The sequence below is a fragment of the Betta splendens genome, chromosome 9 (assembly GCF_900634795.4).
Source record: "Betta splendens chromosome 9, fBetSpl5.4, whole genome shotgun sequence".
In the NCBI taxonomy this organism is placed as follows: Eukaryota; Metazoa; Chordata; class Actinopteri; order Anabantiformes; family Osphronemidae; genus Betta; species Betta splendens.
In genome coordinates, this window is record NC_040889.2 from 11,116,011 (window position 1) to 11,134,847 (window position 18,837).

General features: G+C 49.5%; 1 protein-coding gene across 2 annotated transcripts in view; it reads left to right on the forward strand.

Moving 5' to 3' along the window:
* Positions 1-18,837, forward strand: part of plxnb2a.1 (plexin b2a, tandem duplicate 1) — a 69,853-nt gene that overhangs the window by 13,615 nt on the left and 37,401 nt on the right. Inside the window, exon 2 of one of the 2 annotated variants that reach the window (XM_029161337.3) lies at positions 11,960-12,018. The exons of the other annotated variant lie outside the window; for it this stretch is intronic. The gene's annotated coding sequence lies outside the window, so the exon portion shown is untranslated. The remainder of the gene's footprint in view (positions 1-11,959; positions 12,019-18,837) is intronic. 2 annotated transcript variants of the gene reach the window in all.

The following is an 18,837-nucleotide window of genomic DNA, read 5'->3' on the forward strand; positions in this document are numbered from 1 at the left end:
TCTAGAACGTTGTTTTCCTTCCTGCTGCTGAGAAAAGATGAGTAATCGCTTTAAAAAGAAAAGACCTTGTTTGTGTTTTATGATGTGTCGGGTAAGTTTGTGGAACAAGTTGCCGCGCGATGCGTCATCCTTAAAGCAGACGCTAATGGATGAGAGGTTAATTAATTGGACCACGCCTCGTTAATTAGACGCTGAGAAGGCAGGTGTGCAGTTTCATTCAAGGCACGACGAATTGTGTTTAATCCAAAGGCGCGAGGATTTTTACCTCGCTCAGCAGCCGAAGTGCAGCTGAGCAGCTCTGCTCTCGGCGCCGTCACTGTTGTCTGGAAGATGTATTGCAGCAATACTAGTGAATATAACTGTAGTCTCCCTTTATACAGACTTGGGTGTGACCTGTTATGATGTATTTGGTCTCGAAACACAGACCTTTATCGCCTAGCAGTAAAAATGGGATCGCTCGAGAGCGAATGAATAATGACGCCCGTCCGGCGTTTTGCGTGGAAATGTGTCCTTTGCATCCTGTCAGAAAACGCTGGAGCAGCTGGAATCTCCGCTTTGATCAACACATTTGTCTGAAATTGAAAGGCAGACTGGCATGAAGATAATTTAAAGGCAGCGTTTTTTGCAGCCAATCAGGGGATTTGAGGTCGTTTAAGTGACCGGAGTTCAAGGTCCCGTGAATGGCACGGAGCGCTCAGCACCTCTGGAAGGATGTGGACGGGCGGGCGGCATGTGTGCGGCTCGGCGGGAGGCACACATGGCCTATTAAAGCCGCATCTCATTAGCGCGTGTGCGCGTGTGTGTGTCGCTGAGAGCTGCCAAACAGGAGGAAGCCGGTGCCAGCGTCACACAGACACACACTCCAGGGTTATTTCTCAAGGACACAGACTTTCACGCCGCCGACTGCTTATGCTCGCGCCTCGGAAGTGTCTCGTCTCGGCTTGATGTTGCTCAGAGCTTCCTGAAGCTGAGGTCGGGTGGACGTCCCTTCGTTTTCACCTCCAAAAGCTAAACCTGCAGCACGTTTCAGCGTGAGGAACCAGGGTGGGCGTCCGTCCACCTCGACCGCTGTAGAGAAGAGAGTCATGGTGAAGTAACAAGGGGGAATATTTGACATTTAAATGAAGCAAGATGACTTTTTAGCAGACTGCTTTAGTCATTTTGTGTCTGGACAAACTCCTGGCTGTGTGCAGATTTGTTAGAGATCTGTCCGTGTCCATCTTTAAAATCCATGACTTCCAAATTCTGGTTGATTTATCTTTCCAGACTCCGCCGCCAATAGATCCCCGCGCTCTTCCATCAAATATTTGATGTGCACCCATCGGCCGTTAACGCCGAGCTCTGAGGCAAACGGATCAGAGCCGTCATGGCGGGAAGAGCTGTGTCGAGAGAGAAAAGGAATGTTGAGGACAGGGCGAAGGCATGACGAGAGCGAAGCCGACAGACAAGAGCAGAAGCAGAGGGGGGTCGGAGTCGCAGCCTGACACCTCACAAGTGGGACTTTTGATTAATAAGACGCTTCCACGGCTGAAACTGACAGATTGTGGAGAGGAGCTGCAGCCTCTTTGGCTGAAAAAGCTGTAAATGGCATAATTTAAATGCCAAAACATCCTAAAAATGCACTTTTCAGTGTTTCTTTGAAAGAACTCTGAAGTCTTGTGTCTAGTGAGCTGCAGCTCATTTCCTGTCAGCGCTTGAAGCCAACACAATATTACGAACGTGGACTTATCAAATTTTTTTTTTTTTTGTTCAGATGTTGGTTGAGAACCCAAAATAGTTTGGTCCCGTCTCACTCCGCTTTGGACGTCGCGGGCCTCTCCCTTCACGGTGCCGTGCCAGGCCCGGTTCTGGGAGGCGGCGGCAGGTCTAAGGGGCTCTGACACCGGGCCGTCCGTTAAAGCAGCGGCTGACCCTTGGCTGAGCTTCCCGCAGCGGGCCCAGCAGCGCTGGCACCGCTCGGCCCGTATCTGTAGTGCTTTGGCAGCCGGAGCAGACCGGGGGCTCTTTTGATTCTCCGTCCTGCCCGGTGGATCCGTTATTCCACCTTTTTTGGACTCCTCGCCCAGTGTTTTCTCGTGCAGCAGAGCTTGTCGTGCAGGACTCGGGCGTCTCGCCTCCACGCGGGCGGATCAGCCGTTGGGATGATCTACAGGCGCGCTGGCTCGGTGTCTGGAGACATAAAGAGCAGAGGCTCAGTGGAAGCATGTGATTTGTAGGTGTTGTCACTTCCATTAAACATGCGCTCCTCGTTTTTTTGTTCTCTCTCTCTCTCTCTCTCTCTCTCCTCCGCTCTACCGCTCTCTGCCTCCCGTATCGCTTTTTCTGCCTTTCCGTCTCTTCTCCCCAGCGATGCACATCTCTCGCATGGCTGCGGCTGCTGAGGCTCGGATTCTGCCTCGCTGTGAGGCGCGCACACACACACACACACACACACACACACACACACACACACACACACACACACACACACACACACACACACACACACACACACACACACCTCGTGCTCTGGTACACTGGTCAGGAAATTGGAGTCTCAACACTCTGTATATTGGAAATGAAATTCCTTTGAAAGGCCGAGACAGCGCACATGCAGCAGGTTGTGAAGTCGGGCGCCCGTTGCCTTTTTCTGCTTTTAACTACAGAAGCTTATCTACGGACCTGCTGTCGGTGGTTTGGAGATGCGCGAGCGGAGTCACAGCCCTCTCTCTCCGTCTCCCACCTTCCCTTTGTCTTTCTGACAGCCCCTCCCGTCGGTGCTGCCGACAGATAAGGCCCTGATGTTAATTACAAGACAAGTAGGTAGACAGAGAAGAGTGGAGCAGCTTTACTCCAAACCTGCGCTCAATAATCCAATAATCCTAACTTGTCACATGACAGTGATGACTTTGGCGTTGCCCTACGACAGAAGCAACTTTCCTGTCCTGTGTGGATGAAACGCCGGCTCCTCTGAGACAAAACTTTCCTTGGGATGTGCTTCTGCGTCCACTCGCGCTCTCGTGCCTCAAATCAAACGTGTGCATTCGTATTCTCGGAAAGTTTCGCTAGCCGAACGCGTTTGCTGTCGTCTGTAAACCCGCAGCTCAATCAAACAACCATTTATTTTGACCCCAGACTTGTGTTTTAACAGCGTGTGTCTAATTGAAGATGTGGACCCGTTTTCCGCTTAAGCAAATAGGATAATTTGGGTGAAATCGCAGGAACCGTTCATTTGGTGAATTGCAGGTAAAGAAAATGTCTAGACCTGGTAAATATAGACCTCCTGCAGGTCAGTTAAATGAAGCGCAGGCACGTCCACCTGCAAATTATGAATCATCAAATTACTGCTGAGTGTAGTTCTGTAATAAATGTAATTCACGGCCAAATAGAAGGTTAATGTGTGGAGCTCTGCTGCAGATAGAAGTGAGTCCAGTAGTTATCAGCTGCTTTGCTGGAAACCAGATGTTTGTTTGTTTTTGTGTTTGTTTGTTTGTTTGTTTGCTTCACCTCTCGGCCTGTAGTTCGATTCCCGCACGCCTCCCGTTCGTCTCTGCACCTGCTCACAGGCCCGCTGAGTTCCTCCCCACCTGTCGGGCTGAGCCGTGATGAGGTCCCTCCTGTGGCGGCTCACGTGCACGCCTGTGCGTGCCCGCGTTCGCGTGCGCAGTCTGCTGGCGTTGGGAGTCTTTCCATCTGATGAGTCCACCTAGGCCCATTAGTGTGAACCTGTGCGTCGCATCAGATGCTGTTTGTGTGTTAGCAGAGTTTACGGGTCCTTATTGTTGTCTGGTCTGGAGACGGCAACGAGTTTTACAAGCGAACTCAACATCCCAGAACAGCTTTCTTTCCATTATTTTGCTTCTGGAATTGCTTATAAAATTCATTCCCAGGTGATATTAAAAAGGCGCGGTTCAGCGCCTTCGCAACTGTAATTTCCTCGGTTGCAAATTCCCTAATTTATCCTCTCAGCTGTTTGCGTGGCCCTGAACCAGCGTTCCCATTAACCTTGAGGCTGAGTGATTTGGCAAATTCCCATTAACCTCCAAAATTAGTTGTTTAGTGAATTCCCATTAACCTCCACTGTAAGTCGTATATCAGGCATGAAGCGTTTGTGGGATGATTCTGAACTAATTTCCCGACTTGTTTGAAGGTTCGATATTTATTTATTTTTCCAGATGATCGCTGAAATTAAGCAAAACGAGGTGGTTTGACCTTAAAAGTAGCAAACGAGGAGGTTGTGAGGTCACAGTCGAGCTGCCATTGGGTATTTTGTCCCTTTTAGGTGCAGAACAGATTAGTTGAAGTAAACACTGATGGAGAAGCTCATTAAAAGCCCATCACATCGCTGCATGTGTACATGTAAGATATTACGTTAATGAATGGACGTCGCCCCTTGATTGATGTTTTGCCTTCTTTATATTTGTTGCCCTGCTTTTAAACCTGGAGTCGGCTTCGTGCAGTTTCCACAGGTTGGCTTTAATCATCTTGACGCTCAGATCTTCTTCGCAGTCGCCCTCCTCCTCCTCGTCCCTACGTCTTGGCCTCGGTCCAGTTGAGTGAAACGCAGCAGCTCACAGCTCATTAAATGAAGCAGAGGCCTCTCTGCGTCAGGAGAGATTAGGCTGCGCTCGGTTTACATGTGCTGGAGTGTGTCCTTCCTCTGCGCGGCGTCGGGCTCAATGGTGTGTGTCCGTCCACTCGTGTTGTGTGGGACGGAGTTATTAAGCGCCGCCGACGTGACCAGAAACGGAAAGTCACCTTTTTTCTGCGCGGACGTGTCAGAACGGAAGCACACGCTGCCGTGACCGCTTTAATCTGCGAGTGGTCTCATGCAGGACGGCGACGGAGGCGTCAGGCGCCCGAGCAGCTCAGGGTTCTGAGAGTTTGATCCAGAGAAGTGGGTGCGACACACGTGTGGCGCGCTCGGTTCATCAGCTGACTTCAGGAGTGGGAACAGCAGCCGAAGTGGCTCTGGAGCGCGTCCACAGTGAGCGATACCGGCCGGGAGCTTTGAACGCGGAGCCACCACGCGTCCTTATCGGAGCAGGTGTCACGTCGACACGGGGCCGGAGACTTTTCCACAATCCAGACCTTCACTGACGCTTCAGATCTGCAGGGATGAGATTAAAAGGCGGACCGTTCTTTGAGTTAGAGCCTCCGGCCTCTGGGGCTTTCTGCTGTAAACTGCAGGGAGATGGATGAATACTTAGCATAATTCCTCTGGTAATTTATTTGCTGCGGTGCATCTGTATGCCTGACACCTGCTCTAATTATTTAGAAACTGCTGAGTTAGGGCTTTAAGAGCAGCAGCGCCTTGATTGAAAGCTACACTGGGCAAGTAAATTACACCAGAGGAGCTTCGTTTTCTCGTTAGCTTAAACAATGCGTACGTTAATCTGTGGCTCGGCGTTAACACGGTCCTCGCAGCTCGGCTTCGATTCGGTCTGTTCTTTTGAAGATTGGGTTCATTAAGGCTGAAATGAAAGAATACACAAACAAACACAAAGGACATGTTGTCAGTCTGACTAAAACGCTGCCTTTAGGTTCTTAGGACAATTTGGAAGTCAACAGAACAAACCCGGAACACGAGGAGTCCCACAAATTGAGCCATAAAAGCACAACTTAAATTTAAACATTTGATCAGAGCAGGTTTTGATCCCAGGCTTCAAAGCACAGAGCTTCTGCCAGTTCACTTTCCCACATTTAGGTTTAAATTACGCTTTAAGACAATGATATACTGATAAGTTTTCTTTACTCTCTGTCTTTTTCTAGCGCTTCTGTCTTTCAGTCCTGAAAATGATGATGTGCAGATCATAAGCCACAAAGCAGTGGTGAATGGGAGATGCTGCCACTGGTCTCAGGTAGAATAATAAGTTGGAGGCTCGTGTGCCTGGTTATCGCTGCAGCAGCACAGCCGTTGGGTTGCTCGCTGTGCACGGAAGGAAACTTTCCTGTCGCGGTGGAATCTCAGCTGCTGCTGCAGCGTTCCAGCCAACGTGCTGGACGTGTTGGGGCTTCAGCTCCTGCGGTGTACGCTCCACTTTTATCTGCTGCCAGGCTCTGCACAGTCCATCTCTTCTATGACTAAAGGTGGCAAATAATTTATGACTTTTGGGAGTTTCTCTAATGTCCAGTGGGTTTTTTGTTCCAGCACAGAGAACAGCTTGAAATGGGAGTGTTGAAAGCCAAAAAAAAAGTCTTATCACAGAGCCCAAGTAATAGTCGAGTCGATGGTATCGATCTACTCCCCCCCTTCAGCCTCCAGCAGACGTATTGTGGTCATTTTTTCGGCTGCGGGGCCCGGTGGAAATCTCTGCTCCCGCTCCCCTTTGGAATAGAAATGACGAGCGTTGATGAAGTCGGACGCGTGTCCGTAAAGCGCTCGCTGGCCAAATGAGCGCTTTCTGCAAGGCAGAGGTCGGCTCAGACGAGCCCGAGCTGAATCCTCCTCCGGCCCAACTGAGCTGAAAGCCCGTTAAGCCCAGGACCACTGGTGCCGCAGCGTTTTGTGTTGCGTTGAACCATAAGCACGTGGACGCAGTAGAACTCGCCTTTTTATGCTTGAAGAAGCAGCCGGACCCGGGCGGGCGTGAATCACAGAATGGATTTGACAGAGGAACGTGTGATAGGAAATAAGAGAGTGAGTATTGGTGTTTGGTGGATTTGGGATTCATCAGGCGGCGCGTTGCTGTTGACTGAGGCCATAAGTGTTCTCACGGCGGCTGCGGAGGATTCATTAAATAGACTCTGCCTTTAACTCTCCGGTGCCAGATTGCATAATTAGCTCCATGTCGGCTCGTAGCTCATTAACACTTCTCAGCACTCCTGATGGCGCGCGATCGATTACTTAATATGAAAAATGTCCAGGGCCGCATTTAGGGACGGTTTAACGGAGTGAGCTCGAGAGGCAGACCCGAACCCGGGAGGTGGATTGAGCAGCTGAGAGATTCTGCTTGAGCGGCTTCCAGCTGCCAGACGAGGTTCCCCGCGGCTGGAGGAAAGACGAGGTGCAATAAGACCACCGACGGAGAGAGGCCCCGGGAGAGATGAAGAGCAGGTAGATTGTCTCACCCCCTGAACCTCATTATGGAAATAGGCCGCGTTTCTGATTGCCTGGCTGGCTGCGTGCGTGCGTCAGCCCAACGCCCCGACGCGGGCGAACGTGCCGCTCTGGACTCTGTTAACCTTTGACCTCTGGCTCAGTAAGCGATGGCCGTGTCCTGTAAACATGGGGAGCCGCGGCTCGTCCTGGTTTCAGCGTTGGGGAGAGGGGGAAGCCCGTGAAACCTCTGAGGGACAGCGCACAGCCGTTAATGAGGACGCGTGCGGTTCGGAGCTCGTTGGCGAGGTTGTGGTTTGCTTCTCGGAGGCTCCTGCAGAACTCCTGAACCCAAAACGCGCGCCGCGTGATGAGGCGCCTCATTTGTCGGCGCTCCCGCTCGTTCCCGCGTCAACATTTGCTGCTTTCATGTACAAGCGCTGTGTTCGTTTTTAGAAACCCTTGTTTTCCGCCCGGGGCTGGATTTGAACAGCTTTTTGTCGAGCTCACGAGGCGACGTCTCTCCTTTCTCGTAGCGGCAGCTGCTCGCCGGCGGCCGACGCGGAGCCGCTGCCGGCATATTGATGAGTTAGCCATTGATCAGCGGGTGAGTTACCAGCGATCTGCTGGCTGCAAACTAATCACAGGGGGCTCCTTATTGACTGGAGCCTCTTTGGTCTCTTTCTTAGAAGAACACACTGGGACTTTTAAAGAATTGATCTATTACTGGCTCAGAAAGCGGAGAGGCCCGTGGGTCCCTGTGGGTCTGCAGCTGCAGCGCTTCATGCCGATAGGGTCATAATTGTTTAATGTGTTAAAGAGGCCTACGCTGGATGGACGTATAGGCCTCAGCAGCCGCTCGAACCCTCAGTCTGGGGAAACCAGCGAGTCTGTCCTGTTGGTGATTTTTCCAGCACTCTCAAATTGTGTTGACGAGCTCATGATTTATAGCTGGGCTTCACACGGCAGAAACATGATGAATTATTTGGATTCTGCTCTCACCTTCGTCCTCGTCCTTCGCGTCCACTCGCTGAATCTCCTCTGGAAGGTAATTTACGCCTCATGGCCACAGACGCTCGTGGATCAAGCTGCGTTTTTATTAGGGCGTTTTTTTTTTCCCGCTCCTTTTGTGCTCAAAGAGCCTCGGCAGATGGTTTACACCACCTCTGTCCTGAGATTACAGCAGCGGCTCCTCTCGACAGAAACGTGTGGGGAAAGTTCTCAGCTCAGGTAATTACGTTTGTTTCCTGCCCCTATGCTCCTTACACTCCTAATGTGAACACGAGCACTTACGCCTGATAAGCCAATAAAGCGTGCAGTTGCGAGGGCGTATTATATTCCCTGACCTGGCACCAGCGATACCCCGGCTCCTCCTCGCGCGGAAAAGACGCGTGAAATTACAGGAAGCGTGCGACTGAAGCGTTTTACTGTCAGAGGCAGGATTCGGGTTGATGACGAATGCTTTTCTGGATTCGTTCGCTATGATTATTGACTAGTTACAGCTCATGGGCTCAAAGGTAAATGTGTTGGAGGCAGCAGGCTGGTGATGGAAACAACTCCGTATTAAAGGTCAACTCATTCTTCTTCATTATTATTATTATTATTATCATTTATTTCATTCTTCGTTTGCAGACGGCTCCTGTCTGAACACACATGTTTGTCGCATTTACAGCCAACTTTAACCATGACCCACTTTCACAGCGTATGAAAAGTAAACCAACATCTTTAGAACCTTTTGAAGCCGCTGTGGCGCCGCGGCCCTTTGTCCTCCGCCGTCCATTCAAACCACACCGATTGAGTTGACTCCCGTGTTCCCGATGAATATCTGCTTTATTGCACAAGTGCGTTTGTCGCCACATCAGTGCTGCTGCCGGACTCTGGATGTGCCGACTCGGCCCGTGCTTGAACCGTAACCACCAGGACTGAACACATAACCACAGCGAGGTAAACGCGGTTCACACCTCTTGCCTAAAATCACGGCTCTAATCCTCAAACGGCCCTTTGAAGTCGTGGCCACTGGCTCAGATAGCTCAGATTTGGCACCTTTGGCTCCCAACGCTCCACATGTTCCTGATAAGGTCTGTCTGTCTGATTATGGAAAGCAGCAGATGCTTTGTTGCAATTTGTTGTTTTTGAGCTTTTTAGAGCTGATGTTCTGTCTGAGTGTCTGATACGCTACAGGAGGAAGCCGTACAGTATTATGTCCGCATCATATAACATGGACTGTGTGTTTGATGTCATTTACACGTGTGTTGTCCCTGTGTGTCGTCTGGGCGTCTGGGCTGCTGAACCAGGTTGAGCTGCTGCCTCTTCAAAGGCCTGTCATAAAACCTCAGGATCCTAATCGGATGCTGCTCAGACCCCACGGTGTAATTACTTCCCACCAAATTCCTGTCTGAGCACTCCTACAAAGATGTGTGTGTGTGCGTGTGTGCGTGTGTGTGTGGTCATCATCGTTGGACAGTCGCTGCATGTTGTTGCGTTCACGTTCCATTCAGCCTGTTGATGTCAGCGTGTCTGTTTGCAGCTTATCTGTCCTGTTCTCTGGTCCCCAAGTTTCTTTAGCCTCAATTGGATGTGAAAGGAAATCCCACGTCTGTGAAGGTTTCCACCAGAGGGTGTGTGCGTGTGTGTGTGCGTGTGTGTGTGTGCGCCACAGTGGATTAACCGCACAGTTTGAACAGTAACACTGCGAGGGAGAGACTCAGAGTAAAAACACACAGAGCACGAGCCAGATAAAGCACGAGAGGAAGGAAAACAGAGTGCGATTGATGGGACAAGGCTTAGAAATCCCAAACAACATATTTGGCTTAAAGAAAGGAAGAAAGCAGTGTTTCCACCAACACTATTAATTAATCCCCGGTTCAAAGACGCAGACTATTACAACCTCTGCACTCGTCCCACTGTCACATTTCCTCCATAATGGCTTTAAGATAAGGTGATCCCTTTTGGAAATGTTGCCTGTGAGAAAACAAAAGCTGCTTAAGACTAATAATAATATATTATTGTTGTTTTTGACTCGGCCTGAAGCGGATGGTTTGCGTTTAAACGAGTCGCCAGAACAAAATGTTCCTTCGGAGCAGCAGCCGTTGTGAAACGGCGGCAATAAATCATGAAATGAGATGCAGCTCAGAGGTTCGCCGGCACCAGGAGGTGATTTAGCTTCATTGTGAGAACATGCGAGCGATGTGCAGCTAACGGCGGATGGTCTAATGCTCTGTGCTGGGTTATTCCGGGGTTCCGCTTCTTTTCTTGGAGCGTTTGAGCTTTTTGTGAGGGGACCGGAGCCCCCGCGGCCCCTCGCTGGGCTGTGGAGGCTGCCACGGCCTCTCTCTCACTCCCGTGTTGTGTAATGGTCCACCAGGAAAAGCCTTAGTCACTGCTGAACCTCCACTGGATCTTTGGGATTCGTGTTTAAATATTTAGGGGGAAGCGCTTCCTTCCCATCAGCGTCATCCCATCAGGCTCAGATGAGCGTGGACTGATTGTTTACGAAGTGCATTCAACCAGTCCGTTCAGGGTTCTTTTGTGCTTTAAGGCTCTTAACAACAATTAAAGCACATTTAAGTGTTGTCCATTTAAAAAGTTCTCAGTCAGGCCCAATGTCTTATTTCACACCCTGTTTTTGGTAACACGTGTTTTCGGGTGGAGAAACCTCCAGCTGCGGCGGCGTTTCACTGACAGCTCCGCTGGATATTGATCCAGATTTGTGTCTTAAAGTTCATCCGAGCGTAAGAAGCCGTGTGCGAGCTCCTTTTCCAGAACAATGTGAGCCCGGAGGCCTGTGCTGTTGCGCCAGCGTACAGTAAACGCCTCGCGCGAGAGCGGGTAAACAGATAAGTGGTCCGACCGGTTGAGCTGCAGCGCGGCGGGTTACCTAACGGCAGCGTTTTCTCCACGCGCGGCGCCGTTTCAGCCCGTTTCATCATTAGTTGCACATTGTGACGCCGCTCTTACCTCAACCTGGCAGCCGCCGGCTCTCGGCGCCGCTCGCCGAGCCAGCGAGTCGTTAGAGCGGAGAGGCGGCGCTCTCATGGCTGGCGTGCCTCAGATAAGAGCCAGCCAGCAAAACTGATTTACAAAGCTCCCCTCCTGCCGCCGCCGCCGCCTTGTTTGCCTCCATTTAAAGACTGGCAGCGTAGTAAAGTGTCATGAAATAACCTGCTGGAGAGAAGCGTGTGCGTTGTTCTGCCGCTGCCCGCTGCTTGGGCCCGTTCACCAGTTCTGCTCCTCGCTCCTGCCCTGTCGGCGGCAGCCATTTGATACGAGCACCGATGCTACAGGGGAGGGGAATTCCAAGAGCGCCGGCGTTAACGCGTCTTTTATTGGATTTCCAGCCACCGGAGCTTTTCTGACCTGCAGCTGGTTCCAGAGCATCCTTTAAAATCCTTAAAGGGAGTAACTGGACACGGCCACGGAGGGTGTTGGTCTGACGTCAGAGTCACAGCTTATCCTGTGGATGTGGTCCTGAGTCTGCAGGACTCTAACGAGACCCAGTCTAAAAAGTTCCATTAGTGTGTGTGTGTGTGTGTGTGTGTGTGTGTGTGTGTGTGTGTGTGTGTGTGTGTGTGTGTGTGTGTGTGTGTGTGTGTGTGTGTGTGTGTGTGTGTGTGTGTGTGTGTGTGTGTGTGTGTGTGTGTGTGTGTGTGTGTGTGTGTGTGTGTGTGTGTGTGTGTGTGTGGATTAACAGCCGTTGCCGTCTCCTCATTTTAAACCTTTTTCTGCATAACTACCCTCCATCTGAGCGACAGCTTGTGCCTCCTGGAGTTAAAGTGTGCGTTCGGTCTGTAATCGACCACTCAGGCTGATCAAACGCTTACCGAGCCCCATGCGGTCGCCCTATAAACCTCGTAATTCAGGCGGCAGCACTCAGTCGTTTTCGCGTTGCGAGCCTGTTTGTCTTGCGCGCGTCTTAATGGCTGTAACTCTGTTTTTGTGCAGGGAGAGGGAGGTGAGGCCGTCCATGTCCTGCGAGTTGAAGAAGCCTGAACGCTGAACAGGTAGGAAGGAGACTCTATCACATGATCCCGCTCCGCTATGAAGGCAGGGCTGCTGCTGCTGCTCTGTCCATGGGCTGCGTCATATAAAACCAGTTCATTAAACGCGAGTTGCTGTGTCAACACAACTCACTGCAGAGCTATTACCTAATTATTCGGCCTTATTACTCACATAAACCTGCGTTATTTCTCTGCCGTGGAGCCTCGGGGTCCGATGTTCGGACTGTAAACACACCAGAGGCCTTCAGGGCCATAAAGGACAAACAGGAAGTCTGATAACGGAGATGAAGGAAGTTTAACAACCCAGCATTTATGTAAGCATGCTGATGTTTATGCCACAGTTTGAATGTGAGATGCATCAGTGATTTATTTTCTTTTAATATGATTCGTTTTTATTAGCGCTATTCCTTTTTTTTTTTTATTGTAGTTTGTCGGCCAACACTGTTATTTGGCGCAATATGAATAAATTTTCATTGATTGACTGATCAGAGCGGTGGTCATATTTAAATTGGCTGCTGGTTCCTCTTTGAATTTAGAAAGTTTCTGTTGAACTTCAACAGCTTCTCTCTGGACAGAAAGTCAAACCCCTGCACTTTTTTTTGCTACCAACCAAAATGAGCATTTTTCCTGAGACTTTGAAACTTGTTTGCCTTTGTGTCTAATTGCTTGCAGCCTCCTTCTTTCCTGCCTTCACTGGCAGATGGCTGCGTTTTCTGAGAACGTGACTACAACTTGTAGATCAAGGGAACGGTTTGAAACCGTCGGCAGGAACACCCATAATGATTTGCGTTGAGACTAGATGCGTCTGTCAGAGCAGGAACAAAGACAACAAGGTAGAACCACACACAGCCTGTTCCTTTAATAAATAAATTACATTAAGTGGTGGTCAGTTCAACAATTGGCAACAGTCACACACAGTTATTCAATTTATGAAATTAAATTGTATAAATGGAATTATGTCATAATGTGCTTTATAATGCGCCTCCGCAGTCATACAGATGTTTTAATGTCAGTGTTACATGCATGCGTCCGTCCTCCCACTTTCCGTGGGGCTGTGTTCTGTTTGACCGGACGTTTGCATCTGTATCAGTGTGGGTGTTTGCCCCAGTGGGAAGCTGCAGCTGTGGACGGCTGCATCCAGCGAAAACACATGGTGCGTGCGCACACACACACACACACACACACACACACACACACACACACACACACACACACACACACACACACACGTTTTTACTGACTTTTATTGCCTGTGTCCTGGTCTTGCAGCCTTGGATCAGCTTTAACACAAGGAACGCCGTGTGACTGTATTTGCCCCCTGAGCATCTTGGAATTCCTTTGAATTATCCGGTTTTGCACTGTTCCGGCTGAATAAATCAATCAGTATCTCTGCGTCTTGGGCCGTTTGATGCGTAGGCCATACGTCACCGGCCCGACTTCACTACTGTACCTTCTCATTAGACTCTAATATATGCTGGATGAAGGTAGAACCCTGGATCATGTCTGCTGAGTTTGAAGTGATGACGCACAGTCGGGAGAATAAATACATGAAGAACAAGTTGCATGAAGAGAGTCGACGGTAAAGAAAGTGGCCGATGCGGCTGCAGATCAGAAGGTGCGGCGTATACAGACAAGCTAATGATTTGAAGGCGTCGGATTCCTACGGTGATAAGTTGATTATGTCGGCGAACGCGTTCGCGTTTGACGCCCGTGGAAACTTTGTCTCGGCCGTAAATGTGCTGATCCGCTTTTTTCTCTTTCGTAACGGGGGAGAAAAATAATGCGATCTCTCTGTCTTATCGCGCCCTTTATTATACCCCAGCATTCAGTCGGGTACAGCATGAGATGAGAGAATCAGTTTGTATTGAACATGCTTGAATGCAGTGCTGATGAAAGCTCAAGCTGATAATAGCTTTTTCATTATGTCCTTAGCCAGGCTTGGCATTTCATTTTCTGTCTCGCAGGCAGAGAGAAGTTCCTGCTGCTCTGGGTGGCTGTCGTGTCTTTTCACTGGACTTCGATTGTGTGTTTGGAATATTATGCTTTTTTTTTATACCGCATCTCTGCTCGGTTAAACTCTGGACAGATGAGAGAGTGGTTGTAAAAATAGACGCCTGCAATTAGAAACTAAAGCAGCAGCAGCAAATGGATTGAGTGGCTTTGTAGTGGTTTTTATTTGAACGTGTAGAGTTTGTACACTTTTTCCAAACATGACTCTTCCTGTTGACAGGTGGACTGAGATTTGGTGCAGACGTCCAGTTTCACCACGTTCATATCAACAGCAGTTATGTAAGATGAGGCTGTTTTTTTGCTGCTGTTCAGGAGAAGAAACGCAATCGAGGAAGTCTAGGTTAAATAATCCTTCTGTTTGACTCTAATCTTGTCAGGAATGTGCAAAAGGTGCTGGATGAAACCTAGTCCAGGCCTGAGTTTCAGGATTTAGGAGGGTCAGACTGCTGAGTTGTGCCCGAGATTCTGTCCTCGGAACATTTCTTCTCCAAGACGTTTTCCAGCTTCGATGAGAAGCTACAATAACAAACCGGCGCCGAGCATTTTTCTCCGCTGAGGTTCTGCTCCTAAATCTCGGCCGGTTCCCACACCCTCCTGCTGCACCGGACCGGGCTTTTTTCCCGGTAAACGCCTCGCGTTTGCGACCCACACGGCTCCCAGCGGGGACGGCTCTGCGGCGACTGGTGCTGGTGGTGAAACAAGCCGGTTAATGGCCGTCCGGCCCGCTCCGCCTCGAGGAATGTCAGTCACGTTGAGCAGAACCAGATGTTGCCCCCACCTCTTCGCCCGCTCCGGCGCTGCAGCAGCCTCGCCTGCTTCGAGTTTCTAAAGGCGGACCCAGTTTTGCTTTAGCCTCTCGGTAATTTGTCAGAAACATTGTTCTTCCATCGGTGGGAAAGCTGCATGAGCTGCACTTAGAAGCTAATAGATCATTCATTTCTGAACCATTACTGTAACAGAACACTTCTATTTGCCTTTTCCATCGTCAACAATGATCCAATCTGCAGCTAGGAACAAAAATAAGAATACTTGTTTTGACAGGGGTTTGGATCCGTTCTTGCCCCTTTCTCCTCATAGTCCATGAAAACATCCAAATTCCTGCTTGTGCAGAAGCTAATCTGATGGTAAATAGCTGCAGCCTGGGTTGGTCCCAGGGTTGGGCTCTTTGCCGTGGGCACGTTTGAACCTCACCCCATGAGTTGGAGTGCATCTATACAAACAGGACTCATGCTTCATGGATGCATTTTGACATTTTCCGTCGCCGCTTCCCTGTAAATATATGACGGTAAACACATTCTCGCAGGATAAAAGGAGAGCGCTTCTTTTTAAATCCTAAGAAATAAGATTTCATAGGAGGTGAAGGTGGGAGGGGGCGAGAAAATGGAGGTGGAAAGCAGGAGTGTGAGATACAAAAGTGCACACAAACAAGTTATTTTCTTTAATGCTCCACTTATTGTTTTTTTTTTTTTTTTTTTTTAATCATGTGGCTTCTGTCGTCTCTCTCCAAAAGTCTCTCTGCAAACAAAGAAATACTTGCACCAGTGTGGATTCATTTAGTTTCCACTTGGTTTTGGCCTTGATCAGCGCATAAACAAACTACCGCTCTGCTCGGCTCCCCAGCTTTCATCTCTCCTCCTCCGTCCCCGCTTTAGCTTTCTGATGCTCGTATCTGCTTTTCATTCAAAGAGGCTTTTTCCTGGCTAATGACCGTTTCTCCCGTGCCTTTAAAAACACATCCGTACTTTTCCGTAGCATTGTTGGCTAAAACCTTGGCGCTGCCACATTGAGGCCAGACAGATGTGGTATTTTACCCAGAGCCAGAGCGGAGACGGCGTCTGCCTGCAGAGCGTGGAGCGCTCCGGTGGGATGAGGTCATGAAGGTGTGATGCTCCGAAATGCACCGCTCGTTAAAATGAGATGGAGGAAATGAATGTGATTTAGCAGTAAAGCAGTAGTCGTTACATAAACACACAGTGTGGGGAAGGTTCTGCCCTGCATGCCTTCGGCCTCAAAAGCAACTAATTAACTGTGTGTGTGCGCGTGTGTGTGTGTGTGTGCGTGCGTGCGTGTGTGTGTGCGTGCGCCTCTGATCTGGTGACACAAAGCAGAAACGCTCTGGTCTGCTTCGCCTCCAGCCGACGAGCTACTGAAGATAGTGGCATGAAAAGAGGGAGAGACGCTGTGTTGTGATCGGGAAGTGGGTCAGGAGGAAGTCGACGCCGGCGTTTTAAGACGGGGGGTTTGTGCGCGTGATGTTGCACAGCTGAGGCCGCGTTGCCGATCAGTGTGGGAGTGTGGGAATTTTTGTGTGTGTGTGTGTGTGTGTGTGTGTGTGTGTGTGTGTGTGTGTGTGTGTGTGTGTGTGTGTGTGTGTGTGTGTGTGTGTGTGTGTGTGTGTGTGTGTGTGTGTGTGTGTGTGTGTGTGTGTGTGTGTGTGTGTGTGTGTGTGACTGTGCATAACTGAATTCCTCTGGGAAGCCAAAGCAACACTGCTCCTGCTTCCTGTTGTAATTGCTTAAAATCCTACACAAATAAGCCTACACACACACAGACACACACACACACAGTCATTTACACATTTTCAAATCCTATGTTTAAAAAGGACTTATGCAGATTGGTTTAGCATTCATTCTGTTTTTTGGACACCTTGTTTGTTTGTATTACACCACGTTCCTTCTCTTTACGGCTTTGCTTGTGTGATGTTGTTGGTCACGAGCGTGCATGCGATGCTGCTGCCTACAATCTGGACCTGCTGTGCCTGTCTGTCCACTTTCTGCCTAATTGTCCGTAATACATTAATTTTAGTCAAGGACTGACGGGACGGCTGGCTGCTGCAAATATTCAGTAGTAACATTTTAACAAAAGTCTGAAGTGTGAACCAGAAATTCCTCCTTGAAGACAATGCGCCTCGCGCCTCTCGCTGCCGTTTATCGATTCACAGCAGCGGCGGTCTGTCAGACTGTGAATGAAGGGCTCAGAGCAGGGGTCAGCGGAGGGTGAGATGAGACCAGAATGCACAACAACGCGCTGGAAGTGGAATTAGAGCCGCAGATATTTGAAAGCCCGTCTTTTCCTGAGTCTGTCTGTAAACGAGGGGCAAAACAAATGAAAGCGAATGTATTTCCCTGTAAATCTCTGTTCATTCTGCTGTGCAGTGGTTCCTGGTTCTGGAGGCTGTGAGTCATTTCTCTGGGGCAGATGTTTGAGTTTACATCTGGAACGTGTCAGCAGGTCTCAAACGTCCAAGTGCACACTGTCAGATTTTTGTAGTGTCACATGAAGAATAAGACCTGTATCGGCTGTTTGATGTCCCTCAGTGTGGGATAAGGAATAAATGTTGAACTGTCCCATCACTGTCTGAGGACCTTCATCCAATGCGCCCGTGTCCTTCTTATCACATGTCCTTGTCTCAGTCTTGTTGTGTTTGTGTTTTGCTGTTATCATGTAACTGCCCTATAATAGTGGCGTGAGCCCTGCAGCTGCTCCCTGGAGCCCACATGATGAGTATTTATTGTCTTTAAGCTTTTCAAGCTTCTCCCTGATGATGGAAGGAAACATTGTTGGTACTGATGCATCACCATCTGGATGTTTAGATGTTGGATGTCTAATGCTAGAACATATGGACAGACACACGCACACACACACACACACACACACACACACACACACACACACACACACACACACACACACACACACACACACACACACACACACACTCTGCTATCCAGGAGCATATGGTTCTTTGAGATAGAGTGGAGACGGACTGGGCCGTTCTGCTGGATCCCACCGAGGGCCTCGACATTGTTAGAAGTGCTGCCAAACAAACTTCAGCTCACGCAGTCGCTCAGCACCCACACACACACACACACACACACACACACACACACACACACACACACACACACACACACACACTCGTAGCTGCTTGTTGTTTGAGTTGGAAGTGAAAGGCAGCGCCGAGCCGCTTCCTCGTCCTCGTCGTGGCTGCGAAGTGAGACCGGAGATACCTGTGAACCGAATCAGTGGGTGAGCAGCCGGTTCTCCGCTGCTCTTTGTTCCACATACGCTCCCACTGGCAGCCGCTGTTTGGTCTGTTTGGTTGTGTCATTATGAAGATTACTCCACAAATTGATTTTCCTTTATCTTCTCAGTTAAAAAGGCTCTTTTATTCCAGAGCCCGCTGTGCCCATAAGCATTCATGTTATCGTTATGAGAGGGAAAAACCGAGTCTCTCTTCTCGTATTATCACAAATTAAAATGCCTTTAGTTTAATTCATGGCCTGATGAAGGAGCCATTGAAACGCCGTCACAGCTCCATCTTTCTCTTATTATTCCAGGCAGTAATATGTTTTTCTCTCCCATAGATAAAACGGGGTTTTTGGCAGCTCGGCTGTGCAGCGAGTATAAGCTTGGCTTTAAATCGCAGGCTCTGTAGCAGTCGGAGCAGATTTAAGATCGAACCCGAGCTCCGATCCATTCGTTTGCTCAAACGGCTCAACGTAAACGTCATCTCGACTTCACAGGGAAACGCTTAGGAAGCAGCCGGTCGTCCGCCTTCCTTGACTCTTATGTATTTTCATATCAGAGGACTGAGACTCTAATTATTGATGCTATAACTGACTATGACGTTGTTGTGAGGCTGGAAAACACTGTAGTGTTCATATATAAATAAACTACCAGCCGCATCAATGAGCATGAGACTGATCCAACGATCGCTCGTCTCCATTGGGAGGCGCCACCTCTGACCAGCTGAGGGTCAAAGGTGAGAGGGCAGGTAGCGTCCTCTGGCTCTTCGTCTGTGAACGCGTC